We start from the raw sequence: 14367 nt of genomic DNA, 5'->3' as shown, positions 1-14367 counted from the left end.
ATACGGAATATGGAATACAAACTTTTAATTAAACTCCTGACTGATCAGCTGCTTCCTTTTCTGCCTGAGCTTAGTCTTACAGCTCAGAACACGTTCACCCTTCACTATAATACCTCCCTTAGCATACAGCAATTTTATCAGGTTTTAGAGGCAGTTCAGGAAGGACCTGAAGACCTGGCTTTTCGATTGAACAGCACACCCACAAACAGCACCTTGAGACCCTATGGGTTATTAGCCACACTTTAAAAATTACTGTTGACTGATTGAGGCAGTTCCAGAGCAGTGACCCCAATCTGCCTACTTGGCCTTGGATTTAAAGCAGGCCTTTGATACCAGTGACAGGAATACCTGATGAAGGCCCAAAGTAGATATGGTACCCCCTGAAGCTCTGATTCAATGGTTTCAACTGTTCTAACATGAGCCTCAAGCTCAAGCCAAGACTGGCAGTCATATCTCTGATCCTTATAATATAGTTGAGCACCAGACAAGGCTGTCAGCATTCCCCGTTGCTGTTTGCACTAGCAATGGAGTCCTCAGCCATTACGTTTCAGGTGCAGCGGAGAGCCTGGGGTAGAGACATACATATAGTTTCTCTCTATGCAGACATCTTGCTCTACAGTCATACAATAACAACTGACCTGGCCCCTATCTCACATCTTCTTCAAGCTTTTTGTGATACCTCCATCCTACAGGTTAATCATGCCAAATCCTATGTTTTTCCCCTTAGGTAGGCCTTACCTGCCTTGCCTGTCCTATTGGAGACTAGGGAAAGCCACACTTTTCGATAACTAGGTACCCACATTCTCAATCAGACTTATTAGACAGTAATCAGGGCACAAAAATAAGTGCCTTACATTTTCAAGTGGCATTTTGATCCACATTGCCCCTCATATTACCAAGCTATATGGCAGTAGCGAAAATGGTGATGCTTCCTGTCTGTTACACCATTTTGTCAACCCGCCATTGATCATTCCTACTTCATATTTTCTGCTTCTTGACACCCTCCTGGACGATCTTATATGGGGTTCGCATGATGCAGAGTCAGCCTGGAGAAGCTTAGCCTTAGACTATGGAAATGTGCTATACTTAGGTGCCTCAACAAAATTGATGGATAGATTTCAAAATGCAGCAGCTCATCTATTTTGTCACATACCAAGGTTAGCATCACGTTCCTCACACCTATGCACTCTTCACTGGATACCAATTGGTAAGTGTGTTCAATTTAAAACTTGTGCTCTAGGCACATGGCCCTAAGTGGATGTGGCCTGATGTGCCTCAGCGCACTGGTGTATTCTTACTCTCCAAAGCGTAACCTTTGTTCCAGGAGTTTGCATCTTACTACAATACTGCAATTCAAATTAATTAGGCAAGGTGGTAGGTCATTTGGTTTTCTTGGCCCTACTCTATGGAATTCTATGGAATTATTTTCCTTTAAGACTGCGCATGCATATTTCTTATCCTAGTTTCATGCGCTGCTAAAAACTTGGTTATTTTAAGAGTGACTGATCACCAGCTACATTACAATATCGCTAGGAAAGCCCATTGGATAGCCATGCACTCTATAATCCATGGAGAAATAGATAGATAGATAGATAGATAGATAGATAGATAGATAGATAGATAGATAGATAGATAGATAGAGTTAGATTTTTCATCCTTGGAGTGATCTCCCTTAACTTTTTGCCTCTTTTTCCCAGGTTGTTGATGTGTGCTGGACTCTGTTTTTGATGTTTTTGTTACTCTGGGCACTTTACCACTGCTAACCAGTGCTAAAGTGCAAGTGTTCCTTGACAAAATGTGTATGTAATTGGCTTATCCATGATTGGCATTTTTGATTTATTAGTAAGTCCCTAGCAAAGTGTACCAGAGGTGCCCAGGGCCTGTAAATCAAATGCTACTAGTGGGCCTGCTGCACTGGTTCTGCCACCCACATACAGGGAGTGCAGAATTATTAGGCAAATGAGTATTTTGACCACATCATCCTCTTTATGCATGTTGTCTTACTCCAAGCTGTATAGGCTCGAAAGCCTACTACCAATTAAGCATATTAGGTGATGTGCATCTCTGTAATGAGAAGGGGTGTGGTCTAATGACATCAACACCCTATATCAGGTGTGCATAATTATTAGGCAACTTCCTTTCCTTTGGCAAAATGGGTCAAAAGAAGGACTTGACAGGCTCAGAAAAGTCAAAAATAGTGAGATATCTTGCAGAGGGATGCAGCACTCTTAAAATTGCAAAGCTTCTGAAGCGTGATCATCGAACAATCAAGCGTTTCATTCAAAATAGTCAACAGGGTCGCAAGAAGCGTGTGGAAAAACCAAGGCGCAAAATAACTGCCCATGAACTGAGAAAAGTCAAGCGTGCAGCTGCCACGATGCCACTTGCCACCAGTTTGACCATATTTCAGAGCTGCAACATCACTGGAGTGCCCAAAAGCACAAGGTGTGCAATACTCAGAGACATGGCCAAGGTAAGAAAGGCTGAAAGACGACCACCACTGAACAAGACACACAAGCTGAAACGTCAAGACTGGGCCAAGAAATATCTCAAGACTGGTTTTTCTAAGGTTTTATGGACTGATGAAATGAGAGTGAGTCTTGATGGGCCAGATGGATGGGCCCGTGGCTGGATTGGTAAAGGGCAGAGAGCTCCAGTCCGACTCAGACGCCAGCAAGGTGGAGGTGGAGTACTGGTTTGGGCTGGTATCATCAAAGATGAGCTTGTGGGGCCTTTTCGGGTTGAGGATGGAGTCAAGCTCAACTCCCAGTCCTACTGCCAGTTCCTGGAAGATACCTTCTTCAAGCAGTGGTACAGGAAGAAGTCTGCATCCTTCAAGAAAAACATGATTTTCATGCAGGACAATGCTCCATCACACGCGTCCAAGTACTCCACAGCGTGGCTGGCAAGAAAGGGTATAAAAGAAGGAAATCTAATGACATGGCCTCCTTGTTCACCTGATCTGAACCCCATTGAGAACCTGTGGTCCATCATCAAATGTGAGATTTACAAGGAGGGAAAACAGTACACCTCTCTGAACAGTGTCTGGGAGGCTGTGGTTGCTGCTGCACGCAATGTTGATGGTGAACAGATCAAAACACTGACAGAATCCATGGATGGCAGGCTTTTGAGTGTCCTTGCAAAGAAAGGTGGCTATATTGGTCACTGATTTGTTTTTGTTTTGTTTTTGAATGTCAGAAATGTATATTTGTGAATGTTGAGATGTTATATTGGTTTCACTGGTAATAATAAATAATTGAAATGGGTATATATTTTTTTTTGTTAAGTTGCCTAATAATTATGCACAGTAATAGTCACCTGCACACACAGATATCCCCCTAACATAGCTAAAACTAAAAACAAACTAAAAACTACTTCCAAAAATATTCAGCTTTGATATTAATGAGTTTTTTGGGTTCATTGAGAACATGGTTGTTGTTCAATAATAAAATTAATCCTCAAAAATACAACTTGCCTAATAATTCTGCACTCCCTGTAAGTAGCTCTGTAATCATGTCTCAGACCTGCCACTGCAGTGTCTGCAGTTTTAACTGTAAATTCGACCAGGCCTAAACCCTCCCTTTTCTTACATGTGATACCCCTAAGGTAGGCCCTAGGTAGCCCCAAGGGCAGGGTGCAGTGTATGGTCAAGGTAGAACATACAGTAATGTGTTTTATATGTCCTGATAGTGAAATATTGCTAAATTTGTTTCTTCACCTTTGCAAGGCATGTCCCTCTTGTAGGTTAACATGGGGGCTACCTTTAAATCTGATTAAACTGTAGATTCCCATTTGGGTCCGGATAGACATGTGGAGTTCGGGTCTCTGAGCTCACAATTTAAAAATACATCTTTTAGTAAAGTTGATTTTAAGATTGTGTGTTTGAAAATGCCACTTTTAGAAAGTGAGCATTTTCTTGCTTATACCATTTCTGTGACTCTGCCTGTTTGTGGATTCCCTGTCTGGGTCAGTTTGACAATTGGGCTGGTTGCACCTTTCACTAGACAGTGACACAAAGGGAGCTGGGGTGTACTCTGCATTTCCTGATGAGCCATCTGTCCTAGGAGAGAGGGAGGAGTGGTCACTCACACCTGAAGGGGATGTGCCTGCCCTCAAACTATGCAGTCTCCAACCCCCTGGTGTGTGCCTGGGGCCTGGCCTGGGCCAGGCAGGATTTCACAATCAAGAGAGACTTTCCTTTGAAGTAGGCCTACTGGGACCCTGAAAGGAGAAGCTGGCAGCCCAAGAGTGAGAAATCCACGCACAGACCACTGTGCAGGGAAAAGATAGACGCACCTCCGATCTGCGGCTGAAAAATCAACGCGCTCCCGGCTTCGCGGCTGAAAACCGACGCTCGCCTGCAATGCGACTGGAAGATCGACGCCCGGAGCTGGGGAAACGACGCGCAGCATCACTGACGGAGGTTGGTGAGATCGCAACCCACCCTGCCTGGTTTTTGGATCATCATCTGGCTGGATTTCCGACGCAAACACCGCTGGGCGAGTAAAAATGACAGCCTCTAGCAGGCAGAAGTAGCAACTGCAGGATAGCTCCACAAAGCACAGTCACAGGCAGGGCAACTCTTCTTCCTCAGCTCTTCAGCTCTTCTCCAGGCAGAGATTCCTCTTGGTTATCAGAAGTGTTCTGAAGTCTGTGGTTTCGGGTGCCCTTCTTATACCCATTTTGCCCTTTGAAGTAGGCCTACTTCAAAGGAAAGTCCCTCTTGATTGTGAAATCCTGCCTGGCCCAGGCCAGGCTCTAGACACACACCACAGGGTTGCAGAGTGCATTGTGTGAAGGCAGGCACAGCCCTTCCAGGTGTGGGTGACCACTCCTCCCTTCCCTCCTAGCACAGATGGCTCATCAGGAAAGGCAGACTACACCCCAGCTCCCTGTCTAGTGAGAGTTGCAACCAGCCCAACTGTCAAACTGACCCAGACAGGGAATCCATAAACAGACAGAGTCACAGAAATGGTATAAGCAAGAAAATGCTCACTTTCTAAAAGTGGCATTTTCAAACACAAAATCTTAAAATCAACTTTACTAAAAGATGTATTTTTAAATTGTGAGCTCAGAGATCCCAAACTCCACATGTCTATCCGCTCTCAAAGGGAATCTACACTTTAATCAGATTTAAAGGTAGCCCCCATGTTAACCGATGAGGGGGACAGGCCTTGCAACAGTAGAAAAACAAATTTAGCAATATTTCACTGTCAGGACATATAAAACACATTACTATATGTCCTACCTTAACCATACACTCCACCCTGCCCTTTGGGTTACCTAAGGCCTACCTTAGGGGTGTCTTATATATAAGAAAAGGGAAGGTTTAGGCCTGGCAAGTGGGTACACTTGCCAAGTCGAATTTACAGTTAAAATTGCACACACAGACACTGCAGAGCACTTGCACTTTAGCACTGGTTAGCAGTGGTAAAGTGCCCAGAGTAACAAAAACAGCAAAAACAGAGTCCAGCACACATCAACAACCTCGGAAACAGAGGCAAAAGGTTAAGGGAGACCACGACAAGGATGAAAAATCGAACATGTGTGCCCCCCAGCTGAAAGTGGGGAGCAACTGCCCAACCTCATGGGAGTTCTAATCATTAAGGCGGAAGAACCTGGACAGACCATCAGCATTGGCATGTTCTGTACCAGTACGGTGTTCCACCATAAAGTCCATCGCCTGTGGGGAAATGGACCACCTCAACAGTTTTGGATTCTCACCCCTCATCTGCATTAACCATCTGAGGGGCCTGTGGTCGGTCTGAACCCGGAAGTGAGTCCCAAACAAGTAGGGTCTTAGCTTCTTCAGTGCCCAGACCACAGCAAATGCTTCATGTTCTATGGCACTCCACCTACGTTCCCTGGGAAATAACCTCCTGCTAATGAAGGCTACGGGTTGATCTAGGCCCTCTTCATTAAGTTGTATGAGTACTGATCCAATACCATGCTCTGAGGTGTTCGTTTGCATAACAAACTACTTGGAGTAGTCAGGTGCCTCAAGCACAGGTGCTGTGCACATGGCAGCCTTCAGGGCATCAAAACCGTTCTGGCAAGCCTCTGTCCAGATCACTTTCCTAGGTTGCTTCTTCGAAGTCATCCCAGTCAAGGGGGTAACAATGGTACCATACCCCTTGACAAACCTCCTGTAGTATCCTGTAGTATCCTGTGAGACCTAAGAGGCTCTCACTTCAGTCTGGGTCTTGGGAGGCTCCCAAGCCAGAATAGTATCAATCTTTGGCTGTAGGAGTGCCACCTGGCCCCTCCCTGCCTGGTATCCCAAGTACACCACAGAACCCTGTCCTATTTGGCACTTGCTTGCCTTATTAGTGAGTTCTGCCTTCTGCAGGGCCTATAACACTATCCAGAGGTGTTGCAGGTATTCCTCCCATGTGGAACCAAACACAACAATGTCATCCAGGTAGGCAGCACTGAACTCATCCAGTCCAGCCAACACCTGGTTGACCAACCGCTGAAAGGTGGCAGGGGCATTCTTCATCCCAAATGGCATCACTTTAAATTGAAAGTGTCAATATGGGGTAGAAAATGCTGACCTCTCCTTGGCCCCCTCAGTTAAGGCAATCTGCCAGTACCCAGATGTTAAGTCAAACGTACTGAGGTACTTGGCAGCTCCTAACCGGTCAATTAGCTCATCAGCTCGAGGGATGGGGTGTGCGTCAGTCTTGCTGACTGCATGGAGTCCCCGGTAGTCCACACAGAACCTGAGTTCTGGAGTGGCACAAGTGCAGCAGCCTTTGAGACCAATACCACTGGGCTGGCCCAAGGACTGCTGGAGTGTTCAATAACCCCTTGGGTTAGCATTTTGGATACCTTATCCTTAATGCAAGCCTTGACCCTGTCAGTCACCCTGTAAACCTTTTGTTTAATGGGTATACTGTCCCCAGTGTCCACATCATGTGTGCACAAGTGTGTGACTCCTGGGATAAGGGAAAACAGCGAGGTGAACTGTCCCAAAACGTGGCGACGGACACTCTGCTGCTCTTCAGTCAGGGAGGGGGAGAGGATCACTCCCTCCACAGACCCATCTTTTTCTCCTCCAGACAGGAGGTCAGGAAGAAGCTCACTCTCCTCCTCCACCCCATCATCTGTTGCAAAGAGCATGGACAGTTCAGTCCGCTCAAACTGAGGTTTGAGGCGGTTGACATGCAGGACCCTTAAAGGATTCTTTGGAGACGGCAAGTCCACCAGGTAGGTGACTTCACTCTTGCGCTCCACTACCTCAAATGGCCCAGTCCACTTATCCCGGAGTGCCCTAGGCTCCACTGGCGTCATCACCCACACTTTCTGACCAGGTTGAAACTCGACCAGAGTGGCATTCTGGTGATACCACTGTTTCATATCCTCCTGGCTTGCTTCTAGGTTCTCCTGTGCGTGACTCTTGAAGCGGACAGTCTGGTTTCTCAAAGCCAGCATGTACCTAAATACATCCTGGGGGGTTTACTAGGAGTTTTCTCCAAAGCCTCCTTCACCAGACTCAAGGGTCCCCTCACTGGATGGCCATAGATGAGCTCAAGGGTACTAAACCTAAGTCCCTTTTGAGGCACCTCCCTGTAGGTGAACAGAAGGCATGGCAAGAGGATGTCCCACTTCCACCTCAAGGGCTCTGACAGGCCCTGAATCATGCCTTTCAAAGTGTGGTTGAATCTCTCAACCACACCATTACTTTGGGGGTGGTAATGTGTGGTGGAACTTGTAGGTCACCCCACACACTATCCACAGATACTTCAAATACCTGGATATGAAGTTGGTACCTGTTAGACTTTTCATCCTTGGAATGGTCTCCCTTAACTTTTTGCCTCTGTTCCCCAGGTTGTTGATGTGTGCTGGACTCTGATTTTACTGTTTTTGTTACTCTGGGCACTTTACCACTGCTAACCAGTGCTAAAGTGCAAGTGCTCCTGTTTAAAATGTGTACGTAATTGGTTCTCCATGATTGGTATATTTGTTTTACTGTTAAGTCCCTAGTAAAGTGCACTAGAGGTGCCCAGGGCCTGTAAATCAAATGTTACTAGTGGGCCTGCAGCACTGATTGTGCCACCCACATAAGTAACCCTATAATCATGTCTCAGACCTGCCACTGCAGTGTCTGTGTGTGTATTTTTTACACTATAAATTCGACTTGGCAAGTGTACCCACTTGCCAGGCCTAAACCTTCCCTTTTCTTACATGTAAGGCACCCCTAAGGTAGGCCCTGGTAGCCCCAAGGGCAGGGTGCAGTGTATGGATAAGGTAGGACATATAGGCGGTCATTCTGACCGCGGCGGGCGGCAGTCGCCGCCCGCCATGCGGTTACCGCCGAATGACCGCACCGCGGTCAAAAGACCGCGGCAGTCATTCCAACTTTCCCGCTGGGCCGGCGGGCGACCGCCAAAAGGCCGCCCGCCGGCCCAGTGGGAAAGCCCCTGCAACGAGGAAGCCGGCTCGGAATGGAGCCGGCGGAGTTGCAGGGGTGCGACGGGTGCAGTGGCACCCGTCGCGATTTTCACTGTCTGCAAAGCAGACAGTGAAAATCTTTGTGGGTCCCTGTTCTGCCCATTTGGGCAGTGCAGGGGCCCCCAGGGGCCCCACGGCACCCGTTCCCGCCATCCTGGTTCTGGCGGTGGACACCGCCAGAAACAGGCTGGCGGGAAGGGGGTCGGAATCCCTATGGCGGTGCTGCGAGCAGCGCCGCCATGGCGGATTCCCTGGGCCAGGGGAAAACCGGCGGGAAACCGCTGGTTCCCCTTTTCTGACAGCGGCTTTACCGCCGCGGTCAGAATATTCCAGGAAGCACCGCCAGCCTGTTGGCGGTGCTTCCGCCGCCCTCCGCCATGGCGGTCATGGACCGCCAGGGTCAGAATGACCCCCATAGTAATGTGGTTTAGATGTCCTGACAGTGAAATACTGCCAACTTTGTTTTTCACTGTTGCAAGGCCTGTCTCTCTCATAGGATAACATGGAGGCTACCTTTAAATATGATTAAAGTGTAGATTCCCCTAGAGAGTAGATGGACATGTGGGGTTTGGGGCCCCTGAACTCACAATTTAAAAATACATCTTTTAGTAAAGTTGATTTTGAGATTGTGCGTTTGAAAATGCCACTTTTAGAAAGTGCTTGAGCTACTATTACATAAGGTCTAGAGACTTAGGGCCAGATGTATCAAACGGGTTTACCCATTCTGTGTCTATGGGAAAATGTGTTCGTACATATGGCCCTTAGTTCTGTGTCTCTCTGATCAACAGCACTGCCAAGAAGAATGCTTTTCAGAGCAATTGATATTTGTATGAACCTTATAACTGAATTTGTGTTCCCAGTGCAACCCTGGGAGTGGCAGTAACTCTAACCTATGTTCGGAGTGTAACCTTGAGAGTGCCAGTAACTCCAATCTATGTTCTGAGTGTAACCTTTGGAGTGCCAGTGACTCCAACCTATGTTCTGAATGTAACCTTGGGAGTGCCAGTAAATCCAACCTATGTTTGGAATGTAACCTTGAGAGTGCCAGCAACTCCAATCTATGTTCTGAGTGTAACCTTGAGAGTGCCAGTGACTCCAACCTATGTTCCGAATGTAACCTTGGGAGTGCCAGTGACTCCAATCGGTGTTCTGAGTTTATCATGGGAGTGTTAGAGGCTCATTTCGAGTTCTTCCTCAAGAGTCGCAGAGATTCCAATCAGTGAACTTGGTTATCCTGCTCTCATAACATGAATTTGAAGAAGTGTGTAAATGTTTATCACTGAAGTTTATGCATTGTCCTTTTTTTATAAGCCTGCTAGTGCATTGATGTTAATTGTTTGTTCTTGTTGTTCCCAGTGTAATGTGTCTTCACAAAACCAGAGGTCCTGGTCCAGTGTATGTCTACCTTCGCAAACACAGGAGGTTTCAGGAGCGACACATCCTGTTAAGCACTGTTGTACCATCATTGAGCAGATCCAGTACCTCAAGTCCCTCTTTGCTTATTTTGTCCCAAACTCCTTTCCCACAGGACAGTGCTTGATCTAAGAGCTCTGTCCCTAGATCTGGCACAGTCCTGAGAGGGATAGGAGGTCCTGCATGGGCTCCAGTGCTGTGGTTATGGTTGGGACCAGGTAAGTGCATGACATCTAATGCTCCTAGAAGACCTTTAGCATGAGTATCCAACCATCATCCAGAAGCGGAATAGCTCCTTGATGAGGTGTGAGCTTCGGACCAGAGCTGAAACAAAAGACTTGGCTGAGGAGAGGTGCTTTATTCCTTTGACAGGATGGGCATTTGGGTAGTGCTCTCAAACCTAATGAACTTTAAAATTGGTTGGGGCTATCCCTGGTAACATTTTCCCTACTGGTTAGTGAGGGAGTCACTTCCACCCACAGACTAGTGCTAGGCATTAATGTAGTATCCTTGAGCACACTCTTCAGAACTGTTGAGACCTGTGAGGAAAACCTGAGGGCTGGATGTGCTCCCACTTGTACCCAGGACAAAGAAGAGGACTCCACCGGTCAGCTGGCTAACCTCTGCTAAGCTAAAGGTACACAAAACCTGCATGAAGCCCACTTTTCTGGAAGTGCTCAGCTGACCAGCTTCAGCTGGACTTGCCTTGGAATCTGTGGTGGCTTCTGTTTGAGTGAGCCCTCACCTTCAAGTACTGTTTCAGAATTTCTGGAATTGTTGGGTGCTGTCAGAGTGTGTTTGCTAACTTTTTCCATAAAGAATCCTTGAGGATCCAGGACCAACCTGCCAGCCAATCCAAGAATGATGCATCACTGGTGGGCTTGACTTCACCGCAGCTCCCATTTCTTTCTTCTCCACAGCAGCAAACAACTTGACGCCAACCAGCATCTGAAACTGTTTAGCTCTCTTCAGCAACATCTTGCAGCCCTGCCTTGCTGAGGAAACCTGACTTGCAGATAAGAGTCTAAGTCGGAAGGTAAAAATCTTCAACAATGTTGAGCAGCATCCTATGAGCATTGACGACTTCCTGAGCACAAACTCCGGACATTATCTGCTTGAAACTTCGTTAACAGCTTCACAGTGACCTTGTCCTATGTCAATCCATTGTCAACTAGTCCATCTTTGGATCCAGCCTGCAGCCTTGTCCCACTGAGGACTCTACTTTCTTCAATGTTGTTTCAGTCCGATACACTGGTCAGAATGGTTTTGATCGGTCTTTTTAAGTCGGTTTCTGATCAAAACCATTCTGGCCAGAGTATCGGACCCTTGTTCTATCGCAGTCAACCATAAACCTAACCCTTGTCCCAGGCTAACATAACCAGTTGTTGTGGTTGGTGCTTTGCACTTTTTGGAGCTATTCTTATTTGATACTTTAAAAAATCAAATTTCCAGTTCCCCTACGGGATGTTTGTCATTTTCATATGATTTTGTTCATTACAGTATTCTGTATTTTTTTAAACTGGAGTGGGATTTGTATTGTTTGCAGTGTTTTCAATGTTTTAACTACTTTGGTAAGTCTACATTTTTACACATTTTCATTATGTCAAACCTGTTTTGGCTAGTTCAAATGACTGAAACCTTTACTGAACCTAATAAGAATAGTGACCTTATAACTTATAGTTGACTACCATCCACCCTAACTAATAATCAACTTATTCAAAGGTAGGTATTATTTTTAGGTATTACCATGTGTGGAAGATGCTAATTAAACTGTCACTCATGTTTGATGCTGTCTTTATTATACATATATTTTATATTTACTTTTCAGTTTGTGGTATAGTTTGTTAGTTTATGTGCTTCAGTGTTTTTTGAATATTTTGTATTTTTCTTGCGTTATATTTGTTTGATAGACTATCTTATTTTTTAATATTGGTGATTTTCCAATGTCGTAAATGAGAATATTTGTGTAGGCAATGCTTTTGTGATTTCAAAATGGGTTTACGAAAGTTGATATTATGGCTAGCAATGTTTTTGTAACAATACTTTTGTAGCACGATATTTTTGTAGTTGATATTGTGTCATACAGCCTCATCAGTGAATTCCACCATCTTTCTCGTGAGTGGATTTCATAGATACTTAACTAGTGGTTTTGAGTGCTTGCATCTTTTATTGTATTGTTCCAGTTGCCTCCTTTCAATGAGTGGGAATCAAATCCTACTTTAAGGTCTAAAGCTATTAATCACAGCCAGGGGCCATTTGGAGTGTGACAACCCATCCCCCCAAATAAAACCATTCTTGGCTTGATAGTTGGGTGGGGGCCCTGAGTTGGGTCTGCTGTGTGAAGGAGCGTGATTAAAATCTAATAATTAACATAAGAAGCTTGCAATATAATGCTTTGTAAAATCGCATAGAAAATGTAAACGTTAAGGCATGTGTATGAAATGTGCCCACGGGGAGTGGCCATCAATGTATACGATGATTAATGAAATTGACTAATAATGAAATATTAATGTACTAATGTAGGATTTTGTACTAGTATTAAGCGTTATATGTTAAGGTTTTGCTAATTAATCACTAGGCCTTAGTTAGCATGAGTCGGGCCTAGCTGCCCGGTTTCATATTAAATGTGTTTTTCTAACGTGCAATGTGCTGACTTGCTGAAGGACATGAAGCTGTACTTTTCCAGAAGTTAGAGATGTGTGCGTAACTGTAGTAAATCTTCTCATGAGAACTCGACTTGCTCAAGGAGACATTCTTACCAAATGCAACAGTGTAATTCGCAACAGGTACAAGGTCATTTAGACTAGGGCAGACAATGGGACTACTGACTTGAGTAACAAATGTCACTTATTCCTCACCTGAAATTCTACCCGTTGGAGGCATCAAACCAAGGAACCAATAAACTACGTGAGATCTGTTATGGGGTGACAATCGTATTGAGATGACAAGTAAACCATTGGATGGAGATGATGGTGCGCCAAAACTTGCCCAATTGGAAATTAGGGGACGGTACAACAAGATCGATAAAAAATTCTTGGACACAATGAGAAATCAGCCATTATATGCCATTACAAGCCATTATAAGCCATTGCGTGCCTTTTGCTAATGTCCAGCCACTTTGTTACTCTGCTCAGAGACTTTGCTGTTTGAACTTTGCAAACCATCCTCACTTACTTTGCCTTTGCCTTGCCCGATTCATACTTTTCCTCCTTATGAGGGAGGTATTCCCGTTTGCCCGTCCTGATTATACTAAAGGGTTTCAAATTGTTCATGTTTTTTGGCCAAGAACTTGAATATATAGTGATCAGTTTAATAAAAGTAGTAACTCCCACAGTTGGAGTTTGTGTTTGATAAAAATAAACTAATGACCCTTCTCTTTTTTTTAACTGTCATTCACTGCAAGGATATACCTGACATTGAGAGACAGTTAAAAAACAAAAGCCAACGGACCATACACTCTAAATAGGGCAGACTGATAGATGGCTTTCCTCCAATGAAGGAATTTTTACAAAGACAAAAGTAAATGTTAATCTGTGGGTGTGAAACTTGCAGGCCACCCTACTCAAATCGCGGGAGGCATACACTCGGTTTTGGAGAAGACGGAAGGAACCCTGTCGCTATTGCAACGGAGTACTTGTCTGTCAAACTCTAAATCAGCTCAGAGACCCACCTACTGCAAATCAGTACTAACCCTGCTCCTCTTCTGAGCAGTCCATCCCGAATCTTGGTAATCCTACCCTCACCCTCGGGCCCACTGCACCCCAGAATTAGCTACACTGTTTTTCACGGCCGAAATGTTTCTGCCTGAATTAATCATAGTTGTTTCCATGGGATTTATTTTTGAGCGCACTTTTGAGTGCTGCATTACACCATACTGTGATCTCTCTTTCATACCATTCAACAAACAGCTGTTAGTGTCTGTTGCATCTATGTAAAAAATCCATTCTTAAAATCATAAAGTCCATTTCAGGTAACGTTACAGCAATGATTTCCGAAGTTTACGACATCATGGGTTTTTGTTCCTTGTTACATTTCATTCTTAATCCCAATTTTTTAATGTGTTTTTTTCTCATTATTTTCCTGGGCGATAGTTAACGAACGACAGAAAAGTTGTCCTCTATCGCCACCTAGAGGCTTCTTTTTTAATGGCAACTTAGATAATCGTCTATAGGAAGACATTTATTGTGCACTCTTTCCAAGCAATAAACATGCGTTCTCTATTGTGTAGTTAAAGGCAATTTTGGCTTAAAAATACTATGACTTCGTAATTGCTCCTTTCTTTGTTGCAATTACCAAATATTGTATTGACTATACTAGAGAAAGGATATTTGAAAACACATCAAATAATGGGCAGTGAAATCAAACCCACAATGGAAAAATACAATTGTGGTTTTCAAAGCCTCATAGAGGATACCATGTAGCAAAGCTAAAGAAAAAAGTTCTTGAATGGCATTAGTGTGAGATGGATAAGACGCAATTGCTAACAATCAACGTTGTTAC

This window comes from Pleurodeles waltl, chromosome 8, assembly GCF_031143425.1.
Source record: "Pleurodeles waltl isolate 20211129_DDA chromosome 8, aPleWal1.hap1.20221129, whole genome shotgun sequence".
Lineage (NCBI taxonomy): Eukaryota > Metazoa > Chordata > Amphibia > Caudata > Salamandridae > Pleurodeles > Pleurodeles waltl.
This window is presented reverse-complemented; position numbering follows the sequence as displayed.